The following is an 11,128-nucleotide window of genomic DNA, read 5'->3' as shown; positions in this document are numbered from 1 at the left end:
GTAAGACAAAGGGGTGGGATGAATTGATCTTTTGAATTTCCTTTGGTTCTGTGAAATCTGTGATCCTCTGATAACTGGCTGTATGTGTATTTTGCATCCTGAGCACTCATTGCTGCTTTAAGTTGATAAACCTCCCAGTTTCGAAACTCCTTAGCATTAAGTGGTTTCCAATGCAAATCATTGGACTGTAGGACATTTCCTAAGGACCAGCAGTCACCAGGGAGACACTGTGCGATATTTTACATGTTTCTTGAGCACAGGTTATCTGCTTTGCTCACTCTTATGTGTCCTAAAATTTTGGTTCTTAATTTCAGAGGAAGAAGAAGGCATTGGGTTTTAGTATAGCAAGGACTTTCCATAACCACTTCATAAGTTTTTAAAATCTTTTTTGCTGCCTTGAAAAACAAATCTTGTTCCGCCTACTAGAGTATGCTATACGTGTAATTATCATCTAGCAGGTGTGTTGAAATAGACAGAAACATTTTGAACCATTGCCTAAAGTAGAAAATTCAGTAAAGTAGGTAATCAAAATATTATTGAACCAAGTAAAATACTACCTTTATATTAAACTTGATAATTCTCAATATAATTTTCTTAAACCAAAGATTTCCTTCAGTTATAGAGCAGAGCTTATTGGAGCATTTTTCTCTCTCACAATATTGTCTGGGATTAAGAACAAACTATAAGAATAATGAATTTTTTATTTTGGTGATTGTTTTGAAACACCTTTATATTTAGTGCTCTTTTGTCTTATTGAACTATTGACTTCAAGCTTGTTGTTTAACTATATAGTCTAGTTATAGGCCACAGTGTACTGTAAAAATATGAAGATAACAAATTCCATTATTTCCTGTGATATTTGGTAAGAGCATACTTACATATTATTTTTATCAAATATGTGTAACGGATTAATGGAGAAATCATTGCACTAAACAAAGTCCCAGCCCCTCATTTACTGTATAGCAGAGTGCAGTGAACATGTTCTTCTCCATTATTCACAGTAATTTTTTTCCTGGAGATTCTGGCAAGAGCACCATTTTATTAAGAATTAGTATTATAAAAAATAAAAAGCTGAAATTCACAATTGTTCAAAGAAGAGTATAGAACAAAATGCTTTTCTACTCAAAAAATATATTTAAAAAGTCTTATTGATGCTATTTGAGATATTTGAGAATGAAGAAAAATAATTTCTTTAATATTGAATGCCAAATCGCAGAGCTTTTAAATAATCAAAAATCTATTCATAATGTTTCTGATGTGTCAAAACACTGCCTGATGCAGTATAGCCCAGCATGATACTGACCAGCTGAAACCAATCCCCAGGAGACCTATGTTACAGGGCTGTTCTCCCTAGAGCATAGCTTTATGACAGACTCCAAAAGCAAAGATTGAGAAATGAATGCATTTAGTGACAACAAGTGATTAAAAAAATAGTGCCTGCTCAATGATTTAAGTTCTGCTTTGCAGGCAGCTTTTCAGTGTGGTGATTCTGTTGAATTTTAACCTGTTCTGCCTTTTTCTCTCTAACCTACCCTAACTATGGATATATCACCAAACTCTTTTTGTATTTGAACTATACAGCGACATTCTTACATTGAGTCATTAAACCATTAAGACTTCTGAAGGGGAATTGTGTGAAATAGAGATCTAACTTTAAATGTTTCCAGTTGTTTTATACCATTTATGGAATAGTCTTTTTTCGTCTTTTGTTTTTCAATGATGCTAAGGCTTATCGGTGATGTGTGAAGACCCAAAAGCGATAATTATCAACCATGACTTTCAATTAGACTGAACTGAGAAGCTTTTAAAATACACCAATGCCTGGGGGCAGGGCCCCAGTGTTGACATTTTAATCATTCTTGTTATTCAAAGTGTCATGCCAGGTAGTTCCTTGCTCTAGGGCTTAACTGCTGGTGTTTGAAGCTGGCTGTAACTTTGGGGAGTTTGTCAATGTCTCTGTGCCTAAGTTTTCTTGCCCAGACAATCAACATATCAATAGTTCCTAAAACATGGAATACTTTAAGAATTACTTGATAAATTGTAGAAGTAATTAGACCAAATGAGGAAAGAGTTTTGAAGAAAAGGATATAGATGCCCCAGAGGAAGTGACACAGGTGAGCATTTCACATTAAAGGAACTCTTAGAAATATTTCATTATATTCAAAGTACAAAGAATAAGGTATTAGAAGTTGATCCAAACTTAGAAAAAAATGAGACAATTTACCTCATATTGTAAGTTATACAATGAGAAGGCTAGCACTGTTCAAACTGTTCTTAATATTTTTAATAAAGACCTAAAAACACTTTATCAATGTTTCTCAGGTTTTTCTTTAAGGTATACTAAATATATATGTTATATTATTTTTGTTCATTTCCCTATACATTGATTATCAACAATTGTCAACAAATGTTTTCACAAAAATTTTCATAGGCCATGAAACAATCACAATTTTTTTCCCTTAAGTATTAAGATCCTTTCGTATTTGAGAATATACTATTGGAAACTATTAAAATATATTTATTCAGATCCTTTCTGAAATTATTCTATTACGAATGGAAAGGAAAAAATGAAAGATCATAGTATTCTTCATAATTATGTCATCTAGTACTGATAACAACTTCTAATTATGAATTAATTTAGAATGTTCTATAGTGCTAGAAATCTTTGTAAGCATTTTTGTTTATCAACATCTAACAATGCCATTTGTGTGTGTGTGTATGTGTTTAAAATTATATAATGTAGCCTACATTCAATTTTTCTTACTATCACAGAGCTTATTTCTTGAGCCACAATTTTTTATCTGCCAACATTTTTTATTGCTTAAGCAATAAATATTCTAATATGCCAGGCATTTCTCTAAGAGCTTTCTTTCTTTGTATTAACTAATCAAATCTACATAAAAATCTTGAAAGTAGATACAGTTTTGATTCTTTTTAAACACAGAGAAATTCAACCATAAAATGATTAAATAATTTGCCTGAGTTCACACACCTAGAAAGTGGTGGAGACAGAATTTGAAACAAGATAGTTTGATTGCAGAGTCAATATCTTATTAATCTAGCTGCCTTACCAAATTATTAATACTACTAACTATTGAATGCTAATCTCAATTCAGACAACCCATTCTATAAATCAGTGTTTATGTTCAATAGATGATTTTTGATGATTAAAGAATTTTTTTATCATCATTTTATAACAATCTTAAATCACAATTTATTTTTATATAGTTATTTCTTTACATTAAAAATGGTATTCCATTTTTTATATACTATGACTTAAGGTAAACTATTTCTTGATAATTTAGCTAATAGGTAGATGTATAGATGTGGCAGCTGTTAAATGGTCAGAGTTACAGAAATTCTACTTTGGTTCTCATTCTCATTTTGCTAAAGGCAAACATCTGTTGATACCTGTCATCACTAATATCAGTCATTTTGTGAATTTTTCCTTGTTTTAGTGTTCCCCCCAGTCATCATGGATCATATGATGTCTATTATAACTTGGCTCTAAAGCCCTATATGATGATCTTTTTTTCCATTCGTTCTCCTTTATTAGGGTCATTAGACTGTTGATGTTCAGTTGGTGTGTCACCGGGCAACTGGCCTGCTAGTTCTTATCTGTCACAGTGTCATAATGTAAACTTTTAGTGATGCCCAAAATATGACCCCTGCATGGTAAAAAGAAACAAATTAGGACACATTATAAAAATAAATTAAAAGGGACAGAGAAAGGGAGAGGGAGAGGGGAAGAGAGAGAATGGTTTATGTGAGAGAGAATAAGCTGTAAAGAATATTATGCTTAATGTACACAGGTCCAAGGTATACATCATAGTAGTCATTATAAGTTACAACTACAACTCAAATTTATTAAATATTTCCTTCCATGATGCTCATATGTCTATTCAAATTGTGCAATCCCCAAAGCGAGTTTTTTCTTCCACTTTGTCATAGCTGTCCATGGGAAAATATTTCATTTGTTTTAAAATTTTTGCCTCTACACAATTTTAAACATTGCTTCTGTTCAAGAATGTCAACAGATTTTGACCAAAATTTGCTTTAGTACCATCATTAATTATTATCTTGTATTTTAATACAGATCAATCAAAATAAAATCAAAACCTAAAGTTTTCTGTCAAGTTTTCATATAGTCCATTTGAATTTACAAAATGATTTGAAGCAAAAAGTTAGCAAATCTATAAATAGAAAATGTCACGAGATTTGCGTAATGCTCATGTATTGCAAGACTTGTATTTTAATCTATTTTTAAGTATCAAAGAAAAAAAGAAACTTCTTAATTTAAATTGAGGACTTCTTTCAGTTAAACTAGAATAATGGGAATTGGATTTATCCTCTCATCTAAAACAATTAAAAATAACACAAAATGTATCAATGATTGTTGTACATTAGATATCAGACCAGGCAGAAAAGTGATCCCTAAAAGAAGAGAAACGAATGAGCACTGTGACTGCCCCAGATTACTGCCTGGGTACAGTCACGAGGCTGGTATGCAGGATGAGAAGGCCAGGCCAAGTCTGTCCATCCTGAGCTGAGGAGCAAGACCTCTGAACCTAGAGAGGTCAGAAGGATGTAATCCACAGAGAAGAGTACTAAAGGGAAGAGAGTCTCTCTGCAGATTTCAGCTGACTACTGATCAATAAAGGAGTATAAGAAAACTCTGGAGGCCAGAAAAGAAATAACTGAAAGTAGCAGAGCGACTGGTTCCAGGGACCAACAAGTTCAGAAAAGGTTCATGCCCCCAGCAGCTGAAGTGGAAATCTTATGATCCACGAAGTTTCACTAGAGTTCTTAGAAAGATATTGCCTCTCTAGGGAGTCAGAATAGCCTTTGACTAAAAGTTGCTCTGTTTCCATGGCAAAATCTGAAAGGAGCAGACTGTTGCCAAGCAAATTAGCTCTGCCCCAGAGCAAACACAAAATTATGCATCACCCACAAAAGGCAAAATCAGCAATGTTTCTCATCCAATCAAAAATTACCTAGCATACGGGGAAGGCAGAAATATGATACATATTAAGCAGAAAAGTCTATGAATTAGAAAATACTTTAGGAATTACACAGATGATAGTAAATGAGGATGTGAAAACAGTTACTATAGCTTCATCCTATATAGTCAGGAAGGTAGAGAATAAATGGAGTATTTTAAGTAGAGGCGCAAAATATATTTAAAAAGACCAAAATCAAACTTCTAGATGTGAAAAATACAATGTCTAAAATAAAAAAAAAATACATGAAAACTATCAATACACACAGCAACCAGAATGATCTCAAAATAATTATGATTGAAAGGTCAGACAAAAAAGAATACCTATTCTATAAAAAAAATTCTACAAAATGAAACTAATTTGTAGTTACAGAAAGTAGATCAGAATTAGTAGACATTAAATGGGGGTATGAGGAGGAGTGGGAAGACGAGAACAGAAGTGTGAGGAACTTTTGGGGTGGTGATGAATGTCTTCATTATCATAATTTTGTTGTTTTCATAGGTATATTATATACGTGTGTTAAAACTTATCTACTTTAAAAATGTACAGGTTATCACATATTAATTATAGCTCTATTAAATGATAAAAATTAAGTGGAAATAAATTTCATTGTAAAATCAGAGTGTACTTATAAATAATTGATTTATATCTTTCTAATCAAGTTAGAAAAGTTTGATGTGCTTATAACTTTTCCAATATATTGTAGTTTGGAGGGGAAAATTTCAAAATGGTGAAAATGAAGAAAAAAATTAGATAAATAAAATAATAGAGAAGATTCTCTGGACAATTAATATTACAGTGGAGCTTCTTTAGCTCATCTTTTTTTCTAGTTGATCTGAATTTTTCAAATACAATAAAAATAGGAATACAAATTTAAAAATCCTCATTCTGTCTTTTAATACTTAATGATACAAATGTAACACCAGAGAGATTTGGTATTCCTTGTTTAGTTAGTAGATGACATCCTCCAAAAATGTAACAATGTCATATTTTCTTGAAGAAGAAAAGTTTATTTTGCTAAGAACACGACTTCCACATATAATACCTATACCTTTTCCCACCCAAATATATTAAAATGGTTACAAATAATTAAAAGCACCTGATGAAATATGAAGTTATCTTATTCCATAAATGCTGTTGAATTTTATTTAACAATTAAGAAAATAGATATTTTTCATTTAAAGATTATGTGATAACACTAATAGGAGAAATTGCGAAAAGGCAACACAGCCACCTCTGCTTCTCTGGTGGCAGGAAGGGCCTTGCTCATAGTAGGTGCTCTGAAGCCTTCCAAATTCATATCATGGACCTGAGTGTGGCTACTGGCCATTCTCTGGCTTTATCTGGTGCACAGCTCAAGCATAAGAAGAACTGCAGTAAGCAATAGTTATTTTCTACAAAGGAAAACTATAGAGATACATCATTGAAACTGAAAAGTTTCCTACGAGCTACAGGGAGCCCAGATAATGATGTGGCCCTAAAAGAGACAGAAAATGTCATAGCCGTGTAGGCTCCATTTAGAACGCCCCTCCAGAGGGCCCGGTTCTCCTCACAGAGCTCAGGCTCTGTCTGTTCTTTGGTTGTGCGGTGACACCGTACCTCTTATTCCTACTTGCCCCAGGACTTGAATACAGTGCAAATATTGTATTCTTCTTCTTTTTTTTTTTTTTGAATTCATGTGGAGAAAACAGTTTTTAAATTACTGTTATTTTTGGGAGTACATCAGAACAAAGTTTTTTTTTTTTTTTTTTTTGGTCTTTATAAGTGATGACTTAAAAATTTTTAAACACCTAATAATGCTTGGCATTGTAGAAAAATATATTTTGCACCCTAAACATTATAAAAATGAAAGCAAAATCAAAACAATGGGCACTATAATAGATTATTTTGTCTTTAAGAAAATGCAGTATCATTGCTTCTTACAATGTGCATCTCATGTAAATTGTCTATATTAGACCTTTAAAATTGTGGGCTTTTTTATTATCTTGTCTTTGTGACATCTGAGTCTTTAAGAGATACTGTTTCAGCCAGTTTTCCTTTGGCCTGAAGGAAAAGTAAAATGCATGTCTGAAATTATTCATCACTAAGTAGACGGGAGTATGTGGTATTCCTGGGTGTGCTCTGGAATATTGACAGAGGCTTCTTTTTCTCTAAGTAACCATGAGTCATGTTTCTGCAAGTGTTGGGGAACCTCTAGCAGCTTCAGTTGTTTATCTGGTATACTCAGGTCACCTTCAGTCGTGAGGGCCAGTCGTCCCTTTCTAAGCAGCTGATAACCACTACTGTCTCTGGGTATCATGAACTGCGCTATTTATACGATCTCAGAGAGCTAGATCCATTTGTTTAACATAAAACTGCCCAGTTCTAGAGTCAGTTTCTTGTAGAGACATTTCCCAGCAAAGACCTCAAAATTGCTTACTAGTGGAAATAAAAGGCTGTACTTAGAGAAATAAAAAGAGTTTTGTAAATGTTGATATATACAATGAGTCTTGCTTTTTAGTTCCTACGAGTTTGGGAATTTTTTTTTAAGAAGAATAATAGGATCTTTCAACTTGTAGTGTGTCCTGACTACATTTCTCTCACATATTGCAGGCTCAAAATAATCTTTAAGAGCTAAACTCTGCTTCCAGTTGGTCATTTCTTGGTGGTGGTCACGTAAAAAGCCAGGAGCTCTAATCAGTTATACTTCATAAAGCTGGATTCTTTTTCTTCATCCGAGGTTGAAGTGTCTGATAACATTGAGAGATGTTACCATCTCCCTCATCCTGTATTTTTTCTAAAAAAAGTTAATATATTTTCCTGTGTTGTGCCTGTATGAATATTTTAGCAGCTGATTCAAATATTACATTTAATTATATTAAGAGAATATGAATTTCATGCAAAGGTAAATCCAAGAGAAGAGAAATATGTTCATCCATATAATAAGGCCATGTGTATTGCAGTACATAGTTTTTTCAACATAGCATATACAACACATATATTTCTGCCTACCTTATTTCATTTCATATATTAATTGTGTCAGTAGTTTGATATACCTGAACTATGACTGTGAAATCAAAATAAGTTCATATTTAAGTGAAAGGATCTGTTATACAATTTTTAAAATAATTCAAAATCAATTTCTGTTTATAGGTAAGATTTCTAATGATACATATGTGTGTACATGAAACTGCACAATCAATAAAATAAAATTGAAGATTAAAACATTCTTTGAGGTTATCTGCATTCTGGAACTGAACTAACTTTTCACTCACATTTTTCTGGCAGCTTCAGTTGTTTATCTGGTATACTCAGGTCACCTTTATCTAGATGCTCCTTTCTCATTAGTCACTTAATAGACATCTTGGTGATCAGATTGACTCATGTATCACAGTGCTTGTGATCAAGTCACTCTGATTTTTCTTAATAATGACCGCAAAACACAAGAGTAGTGATGATGGCATTGAGTATGCCGAAGAGAAGCCAAAGTGCTCCCTTTAAGTGAAAAGGTGAGTATTTGGTGAAAGAGAGAGAGACACAGACAGAGACCACATTCATGGAACTTTTATTATAGTACATTGTTATAACTTTTTTTATTAGTTATTATCGTTAATCTTACTGTGCTTGATTTACAAACTTTATCATAAGTATGCATGTATAGGAAAAAAAAATGTAGTATATCTAAGGTTCAGTACTCTCCTTGGTTTCTGGCCTCCACTCGGGTCTTGGAACGTATCCCTTTGGATAAGGGGAGACTACTATGTTTAAATTAAATAAACCTTAGTTCTTTGAAACAGTAAAATGGCTAAATGAAATAAAATATGTGAAATAGTTAAAAAGTTAGATTAGATAAAAATATACAGAATGCTCAGAATAGTCCCTAGAAATGAACTGGCAATTAATCCTTCCCCATTTCTATTTTCTTTCTGGTTTTCGATTTCTTTGCTCTAGGGAATCATGGCTTAAAGTTAAATTTTTATTTGTGTTTGCTTTATTTTTAATGCATATATGTTGAACACTGTTGTACCAGATTTTATGCTATTATAATATTGTGTTTATTAGCGTCTGCCACAAATCTGAACTCTTAGAAGTGATCCGTTAAAAATAATGTGTGCACCTCAAGAAGCAAATTAGAATTGGTCTGAGTGGAGTTCCCCCACGGCCATACTCTAGGGCAAACTGAACTCTTTCTCAGCTAGAAGACTATGATTTATTACTAATAAGGTGACTTTAAAAAAGTAATTTAATGTAAAGATCAAGTATTCTAAATCAGTAAAAACAAACTCTATCTTAGAGATGATAACTTTTGATAGATAGGCACCATTCGTCTCCATTTATAGATGGGGAAACCAAAGTTACAATGGCTGATTTGTACAAAAGTCAACCAGTCAATCAATTAACATGCAAATTCATGTTATTCTTCCCACTTAGTTCATTTCTCTAACACTATGCAGGCACTAGCCCAAGCAGTGTAATATAACACTGTTACCAATATTCACAGGAGGACTCTGTCTCTACTGCCTTAGATACAGTGACTAGCGTCTTTGATTTCAGCTAATCTATCTGTAAGGATCGCTATAAGTGTTCTCATGTAGACTGCATTGAGATTCCTGATGAATGGAAAATATGAATATATTTTATATATAATTAATATATATATAGCTTTTTTTTTACTATTTCGAAGACTTTAGGGAAGTGGGTCCCACTTGAGTGTATAACAAACCTTTTCATGCTTTGAAAGTGTAAAATAGAGTAGATTAAAGGAATTCAATCTTAGAGAGAAATATGATTGATGACTCCAGCCCTCTTTCATCCGATCTTACCATGAACACTTTAAATATTAGAAGATGAGTCTACGGCCATGCCACCCTGAACAAGCCCGATCCCGTCTGATCTCGTGAAGCTAAGCAGGGTCGGGCCTGGTTAGTTCTTGGATGAGAGACCACCTAAGAAGACCAGGTGCTGCAGGCGTCAAAATAAAAAATAAAGATTGTAAGCTGACAAGGTCCTTGCATTCTGTGAGGTCAAGGGTTGCCTCACCTAAAAACAAATAGATAGACGGATGGATAGATGGATAGATGGATAGATAGATAGATAGATAGATAGATAGATAAATATTAGAAGATGAAAGTGTGTACCATATAAGTTAAGGTGGTTTTAAATGAAAAAAGGGGTTATCTTTTGTAACTTAGAAACAGTTACCTATACTTCTGTCTATATTTTCCAGAGTGCAAAATTCAGTGTTTCTTTTTTATAATGTTTTGTACTTTTCAACAATTTTTTCCCCAAAATATGATAAGCCAGCAAACAACAAAACAACGAAAAAGAAATGCATCTAGAATAATATAATATATATAATTAAGGAACACTACTACGTCGATCCTAACTTGAAAACTCTTAAAACTGAGAAAGAATAGGAAGCTCTCCCACTACTAGAGAGTAGAAAGATGATGTGAAGTGATAACCAGTCGATTTGCAACCCCTAAGTAAATGAACGAAGCTGAATTGTTTAGTTCCTGTTAATTCCCATCAGAGCTCTATTGTATTTAGCAAAGAAAGAAAGATGGAGAGAAGAAAGAAAATAATATTTTGTTTTGATTTTTAACACTCATGTATATACCAGACACTTGGCTATGAGGTTTTATATTTAATTGGATTTAATTTTCTGAAATGACTCTGGCAGATATAATTGAGCCTATTTTTCTAATGCTTAAATATGAACCTTCACTAACTTGAGTCTTATTAGACCCTTCTGGGTCTTGACCTTGTTGACTTAGACTGTAACTGGCAAAACATCAATAGTACACGAAGGAAAGATATCTGATAAATCATATGCAATTGTAAGAGAATGAGGTTACAGTCAGGGCCTCGATGCCTGATTTATTAACAGCACTCAAAATATGGTTGCCAAGTTGGTTGAAATGTTATATAAGGCTTACAAAAACTTATTTCTATTGAAAGCTTTAAAACCCAGAGGGAAAGTTTTTGCCATGAAGTAATAATTGGAACATTAGCCAAGCCAGATATATTGGCTTTTCAGTTGTTAAGAATGTTTGTTTGTTTTCTCCCACCATTCAAATTTAGGTAAAATTATTTGACACAAAGGTTGGAAAAGAAAAATAGGTGATTAAAAAGCTTAGAGTCTACTA

General features: G+C 33.0%; 1 pseudogene; it reads left to right on the top strand.

Annotated features, from left to right (window-relative positions):
- The first annotated feature begins 9,830 nt into the window (after window positions 1–9,830).
- Window positions 9,831–9,950, top strand: LOC120590179 (uncharacterized; annotated as a pseudogene).
- The last annotated feature ends 1,178 nt before the right edge of the window (window positions 9,951–11,128 follow it).

This window comes from Pteropus medius, unplaced genomic scaffold (genome assembly GCF_902729225.1).
Source record: "Pteropus medius unplaced genomic scaffold, Ma_sr-lr_union100, whole genome shotgun sequence".
NCBI lineage: Eukaryota > Metazoa > Chordata > Mammalia > Chiroptera > Pteropodidae > Pteropus > Pteropus medius.
Note: the sequence above shows the minus strand (reverse complement) of the source record. Positions and strands in the feature narration are given on the sequence as shown.